The sequence below is a fragment of the Gossypium hirsutum genome, chromosome A12 (genome assembly GCF_007990345.1).
Source record: "Gossypium hirsutum isolate 1008001.06 chromosome A12, Gossypium_hirsutum_v2.1, whole genome shotgun sequence".
NCBI lineage: Eukaryota > Viridiplantae > Streptophyta > Magnoliopsida > Malvales > Malvaceae > Gossypium > Gossypium hirsutum.
In genome coordinates, this window is record NC_053435.1 from 25,898,611 (window position 1) to 25,905,683 (window position 7,073).

The window sequence follows — 7,073 nt, forward strand, 5'->3', positions numbered from 1 at the left end:
TTAAAATCTTTTTAATCGTTTCAATTAATATAGGGATATGTTAAGAGATGAATGGATTTGTGTAGGTGAATATGTTCATAAGTTAGCAAATTACATATTTGCCGTGAATTTATTCATAACAGCATAAGCATGAGCTTAATAATTCTAAGTTAAAGAAATGTAATTAAATCAACACAATTATATCATCTTGATTAAATCATATTTTGTAATCATGCATTAGAACTTTTATTTTTATTTAGTTTAAAATCATATTTTTCTTAAATCACCCTTTTCAAAACAAAATATTTTTCTTCATCAAAGTGTTTTAAATTGCATTCATAAATAATCCTTTTCACAGTCCCTGTGGGTACGATAACTCGACAATACTTGTCACTTTATTACTTGTTGTGATTGTGTACACTTTCACATTTCCGTCGTTCCAAGTTTTTGGCGCCGTTGCTGAGGACTATTTTAAAAAGTCATTATTTATGAATTTGTGAGTTTTACATTTTGGTTTATTTTTCTGTTTAATTTTTAATTTAATTAATTTTTCTATGATTATTTCAGGTGTTTATGACTATTGACCGAATTATTGACCTACTCCTTGTAGACCCTGAAATATAATGAACATTTTGACAGTAAAGAAGACAAGCAAATCAGAGGAGGACCGAAGAGATGAACTTCAAAAATCCAATCCAAGAAATGGAGCAAACCCTGTTCAAAATCCTATCCTTATTGATGATGATAGGGATAGAGCTTTAAGATAGTATGTCGTGCCAGTGTTTAATGATCTTAATCCAGGTATTAGAAGACCTAAAATTGAGGCACAATAGTTCGAGCTGAAGCCAGTCATGTTCCAAATGCTTCAGACAGTGGGTCAATTCAGTGGAATGCCTACCGAAGATCCTCACCTACACTTAAGACTATTTATGGAGGTGAGCGATTCTTTCAAGTTAGCCGGAGTACCCGAAGATGCATTACGATTGAGGCTGTTCCCATATTCACTAAGGGACAGAGCTCGAGCCTGGTTGAACTCATTGCCACCAAATTCAATTTCAACATGGCAAGAGTTAGTAGAAAGATTCCTTATGAAGTATTTCCCACCTAGCAAGAGTGCTAAGTTGAGGAACAAGAGCACTGCCTTCCAACAAATGGATGATGAGTCCTTGTATGAGGCATGGGAAAGATACAAAGAGTTCTTACAAAAGTGCCCTCATCATGGAATCCCACATTCCATCCAACTTGAGACATTTTATAATGGTCTCAGTGCTCACACGAGGATGGTAGTGGATGCGTCTGCTAATGGTGCTCTCCTTTCTAAGTCTTATAATGAGGCTTATAAAATCATTAAGAGGATTGCCAGCAACAATTACCAATGGCCAACCAATCAAGCAACATCAAGAAGACGAGTTGCTGGAATACGTGAGGTAAACACTCTTACTTCACTCGCACATCTGGTAACATCAATATCCTCAATGTTAAAAAATCTTACTACTAATGGGTCTAACAGTTTTACAGCACAACCACCTAACCAAATTGAAAATATAGCCTGTGTCTATTGTGGGTAAGGACATTTGTTTGAAGAATGTCCATCAAACCCAGAATCCATGTACTACATAGGTAACCAGAACCAAAATCAAGGAAGGAAAGGATTGCAATCCATGTTTTATAACCCATCATGAAGAAATCACCCCAATTTTTCATAGAGTAACCAAGGGGCTGGAACCAGTAACACTTATACCCAACCTAGACCAACCCAGCCACCTAGTTTTCCCCAACAAGTTTAGAAACCAGCTCAGGCCAAATTATCCAATAGCTTAGAGAATTTATTAAAGGTATACATGGCGAAAAATGATGCCACTCTAAGGAATTTGGAGAATCAAGTGGGCCAACTTGCTACCTAACTCAGGAACCCACCACCAGGTGCTTTACCTAGTGATACGGAGAATCCAAGTAATCCGACGAAGGAGTATTGAAAAGCATTAACATTGAGGAGCGAAAAGACAGTAGAGCCCAACACCATCGAAGCTAAAAAAAGAGCAAGCTGGCGCTCCAGATTCAGAGCAAGTTCAATCAAGTGTTGAAATTTGAGTTTCAAAAGAACCAGAATCTGCAAAACCCGACAAGAAAATTTCAGAACTAGCTAATTCTAATCAACTAACAACTCTGCTAGATACAGAATTGCCACAGAAGATGAATCAACCAGTTCTAGTAAAGAAACCTCCAACACCCTACCCTCAAAGACTTTAAAAGCAGAAGTGGGAGATTCAATTCAAGAAGTTCCTACACGTACTCAAGCAACTTCATATTAACATCCCGCTGGTTGAAGCACTTGAGCAGATGCCAAACTATGTCAAATTCATGAAGGATATCCTGTCCAAAAAAGGAAGACTTGGAGAATTTGAGACGATAGCTCTGACGAAGGAATGCAGTGCATATCTTCAAGACAAACTACCCCTAAAGTTAAAGGATCCTGGATGTTTTACCATCCCTTGCAACATTAGAGCAACATATTGTGGTAAGGCATTATGTGACTTAGGTGCGAGTATTAACTTGATGCCTATGTCAATATTTAGGAATTTGGGGATAGGTGAAGTTAGACTAACTACGATTACACTTCAATTAGCAGATCGATCTTTAGCACATCCAGAACGAAAAGTCAAAGATGTATTGGTACATGTAGATAAATTTATCTTCCCTGTTGATTTTGTTATCCTAGACTTTGAAGTAGATAAAGAAGTGCCAATTATCTTAGGAAGACCGTTCTTAGCAACCAGAAGGACCCTTATTGATGTGCAGAAGGGCGAGCTTACTATGCGTGTTCAGGATCATCAGATAACATTTAACGTTTTTAAGTCTATGCGATTTCCTGACACAATTGATGATTGTTCTGCAGTATCCGATTTAGAAGATTAAATAGTGGAGAAAGAGCTCAACTATGTTGAAGAGGAGGATGAATACTTAGCGTTGTTAGATGCTAATCAAAAGGGATTTAATCCGCAATTCCATTTTGAATCTTTGGAGTTAGAGAATAGGGATTATGCCCAACCAAAAGCGTCAATCGAGGAGCCACCTAAATTAGAACTCAAGGTACTACCTTCACATTTAAAATATGTTTATTTAGGTAATGCTTCTACTTTTCCTGTGACTGTTTCAGCAGAATTAAATAGTGAGCAAGAAGAAAAACTCATCCTGGTGTTGAAACAACTCAAGAAGGCTACTGGATGGACCATAGCCGATATTTGAGGAATTAGTCCATCTGTATGCATGCATAAGATTATCCTTGAAGATGGAAAAAAAGGGATGATTGATGGACAACGAAGACTGAACCCCATCATGAAGAACGTAGTAAAGAAAAAAATCATTAAGTGGTTAGATGCGGGTATAATTTACCCTATCTCAGATAGTTCATGGGTAAGTTCGATCCAGTGCAAGCCAAAGAAAGGAGGTATCACGGTCATTGAAAAAGGGAATAATGAGTTGATACCAACTAGAACGGTTACGGGATGGAGAATTTGCATCGGTTACCGGAAGCTGAACAAGGCGACTAGGAAAGATCACTTTCCTTTGCCATTTTTGGACCAGATGCTAGATAGAATCATACGGAGAGACTACTACTGTTTTCTTGATGGATACTCGGGGTATAATTAGATTACAGTAGCACCAGAAGATCAACACAAGACAACATTCACCTACCCGTAAGTTACATTTGTATTTAGACGCATGCCATTTGGTTTATGTAATGCACCTGCTACATTTCAAACATGTATGATGTCTATTTTTACTAACATGGTTGAGAAGTATTTGGAAGTTTTAATGGATGATATTCCAGTATTTGGAGATACTTATGATGATTGCTTAGCCAATCTAGCGAAGGTACTAAGGCGATTCGAAGAAACAAACCTAGTACTCAACTGGGAAAAGTGTCATTTCATGGTATGAGAAGGGATTATTCTAGGGCATCGGATAATGAGACATGGAATTGAGGTAGATAAAGCAAAGGTAGATGTTATTGAAAAACTCCCACCTCCAACATCTGTAAAGGGTGTTAGGAGCTTTTTGGGCCACGCTAGTTTCTATCGAAGATTCATCAAGGACTTCTCCAAAATTGCTAAACACTTATTCAAATTATTGGAGAAGGACTCGATGTTCAAATTTGATGAGGAATGCTTAAAGGCTTTCACAGGTTTGGAGAGTCGGTTAGTTTCGGCACCCATAATCATTACACCAAACTAGGATTTGCCATTCTAATTGAAGTGTGACGCAAGTGACTTCGCGATAGGAGTTGTCATGGGTTAGTGAAGGAACAAAGTTTTTCACCCCATCTACTATGCAAGTCGAAGTCTAACAGGAGCTCAACTGAATTATACGATAACAGAAAAAGAGTTACTTGCTATTTTGTTTGCTTTTGGCAAGTTTCGATCTTGTCTTATAGGTACCAAAGTGACTGTAACACCCCGAACCCGAAACCGTCATCGGGGTCGAACACGAGGTGTTGACTGGCTTTACCCTCTTACAAAATTTATTTTCCAGACACTGCCCAATCTGTGTACTAGTCGTTTTAAAATTCATATCTTGAGTTTCGTAACTCGAAAATCAGTTTCGTAATTTTTCCCAGAAACTAGACTCATGTGCCCATCTATGTATTTTTTTCTAGAATTTTGGTTGGGCCAATTAGTACAGTTTATTAGTCAAAGTTCCCCAAGTTGCAGGGGTCGACTACACTGACCTTTGCCCATTACGACTGGGATATCTCCCTGCACGGGGCTTCAATACTGTTGCCGTTTGTTTCTATGGAAACTAGACTCAGAGAGGAATCTGCACATATATGGTACGACCCCTAATTATCTCTGGTTAATTTATAATGAATTTCCAAAGTTGGAGCAGGGAATCCAGAAACCGTTCTGGCCCTGTCCCACTAAAATCTGATTATCTCTTAATATACTGCCCATATGATCTTTTCGTTACTTCCTCATGAAAACAGACTCATCGAGCTTCGATTACATAATTTATTCATCAATTAATTCCACTCCTACTATTTTTAGTGATTTTTCAATCTCATGACACTGCTGCTGCCAGCATCTGTTACGAAAGTAACTAGGTCCATTTCATGCCTACCCTCGATCCAACTCAATCGAACATTCGTGCCATTTTCGCATGGCTTAAAGTTTACATGCCATAATTCAAACACAACGTACTAGCTTATACATGCCAAAATGATCTTCTAAGCACACTAAGAAGAAAGTACCAAAACTAGCTATCTGGTGTGATGACTTCGTTGACGGCCCGACCCCGCAACAATAGATGAGTCCAAGCAACCTATAATGGGTGACAAGGAAACACCGAGTGAGTTTATAACTCAGTAAGTCATAAGCTATGCACTACCATCCATCAATAACATTATCACAAGAGAAACAAAATGGAACGAGGCTAATTACTCCATCCATTCCGAACCATACCATAGTTCCTCCAACCTATCAATTCAATTTCATATCAATTCATGCATTCACATTCCATATACTCATCAATAGGACATTGAAACATTTTCATAATTCAATTTATTTTCGTTACAATCAAACGACTAAACGGCCTTTCACCCATCCTACGATAAATTTTATGTACGTGACTTCAAGTATATTTGTCACATAGGTTCAAACTTACCGAGCTCAACACCAAGTATAAGCATAGCACATAATAGCCATGTACTCAAAACACTTACCCGATCCGCTGTCCGCGATCGACTCAATAGTGTCGCACACATAGTGTCCGTAATGATTCACGAATGTATATCGAGTCCGCACACTCAGTGCTATATAATCAACTCGCACACTTAGTGCTACATAATCAAATCGCACACTTAGTGCCACATAGTCAAACTCGCACACTTAGTGCCGCATGGTCAATTCGCACACTTAGTGCATCATATTCATTTCGCACACTTAGTGCAACATAGTCGAATCGCACACTTAGTGCTGTACAATTTAATCCCGCGCACTTAGCGCCAATCTCATGGTCATAAATGGTTATCCCGCACGTTTAGTGCCGAGATCAACAACTCAGTACATCTTACCTCTTTTCTTTCATTCAACAATTTCATCATCACATACGTACATGCATATATATATGTACATTTATTCATTCCATTCAGCATCAATACACAACATTATGACCATTGAAATAATACCAACTACATGCTTAATGACTTACCTCGTGTTGGGTAAGACGGTTCCAACTCGGCTACTCGATAACCTTTTCTTTGCCTTTGCTCGATTCACCTCCTTTAGCTCCTTGAGCTATATCAATAATTTAACTAGTTTAACCACCTTGCTAAATATTTACAATCCAATCTCACATGTATATGTATGTTAGTATATTCGGCTAATAATCTCATGCAACTACCAAAGCCGAATCAACTAAATATACTTATGTATACACACATATATCATCATCGAAATCACCTAAGCTTAGACATCGATTTTTAATTTCAAGTAAGTTGCCGAATGCAACCTTACTAAATTCTCATGGATTCAATATACCATTACCATGAAATCAACAACCAAATTCATAGACAATTTAGGAAAATCACATTACAATTCTCATATTCAAGCAAAGACCATGGCCGAATGCACATATGACCTCATAACAAAAATATTGAACCTTTGGTTGCCCAATTAGCTTAACATCCATCAAATTTTTAAATCAAGAAGCTCACCTCATCTATAATCAACTCTCAATGCCCTAAGGCATCAAAAACAACATCAAAGAAATACAACCATCCATGGCCGAATGTCCTAGCCGAATTGTTTTAACCATGAGTAACATAACAAGCATAGATCGTGTTTATGGATATACCGTGGCCGATTCAAGCTAATCACCTCCAAAATCATCAACCATTTTCGTTGCATATAACATATATAAACATGAATAAGTTTCATATAATCCCTTAACACATTAATTTCTTTCATCAACAACCTTTTCCTTGAACACTTTCTCATGACCGATTGCTCATGTTATCAACAAGATTCAAAGTTTAAACATGGGCTATTTAAAACATGCATGCATCTCAAAGACAACATCAAACATACCTTAGTCTA

At 37.7% G+C, this 7,073-nt stretch overlaps 1 non-coding gene across 1 annotated transcript; it reads right to left on the reverse strand.

Moving 5' to 3' along the window:
• Positions 1–1,097: 1,097 nt before the first annotated feature.
• Positions 1,098–1,204, reverse strand: LOC121211650 (small nucleolar RNA R71). The gene has a single exon (XR_005906869.1). It is a non-coding gene; the product is annotated as a small nucleolar RNA R71 (small nucleolar RNA).
• Between the last annotated feature and the right edge of the window lie 5,869 nt (positions 1,205–7,073).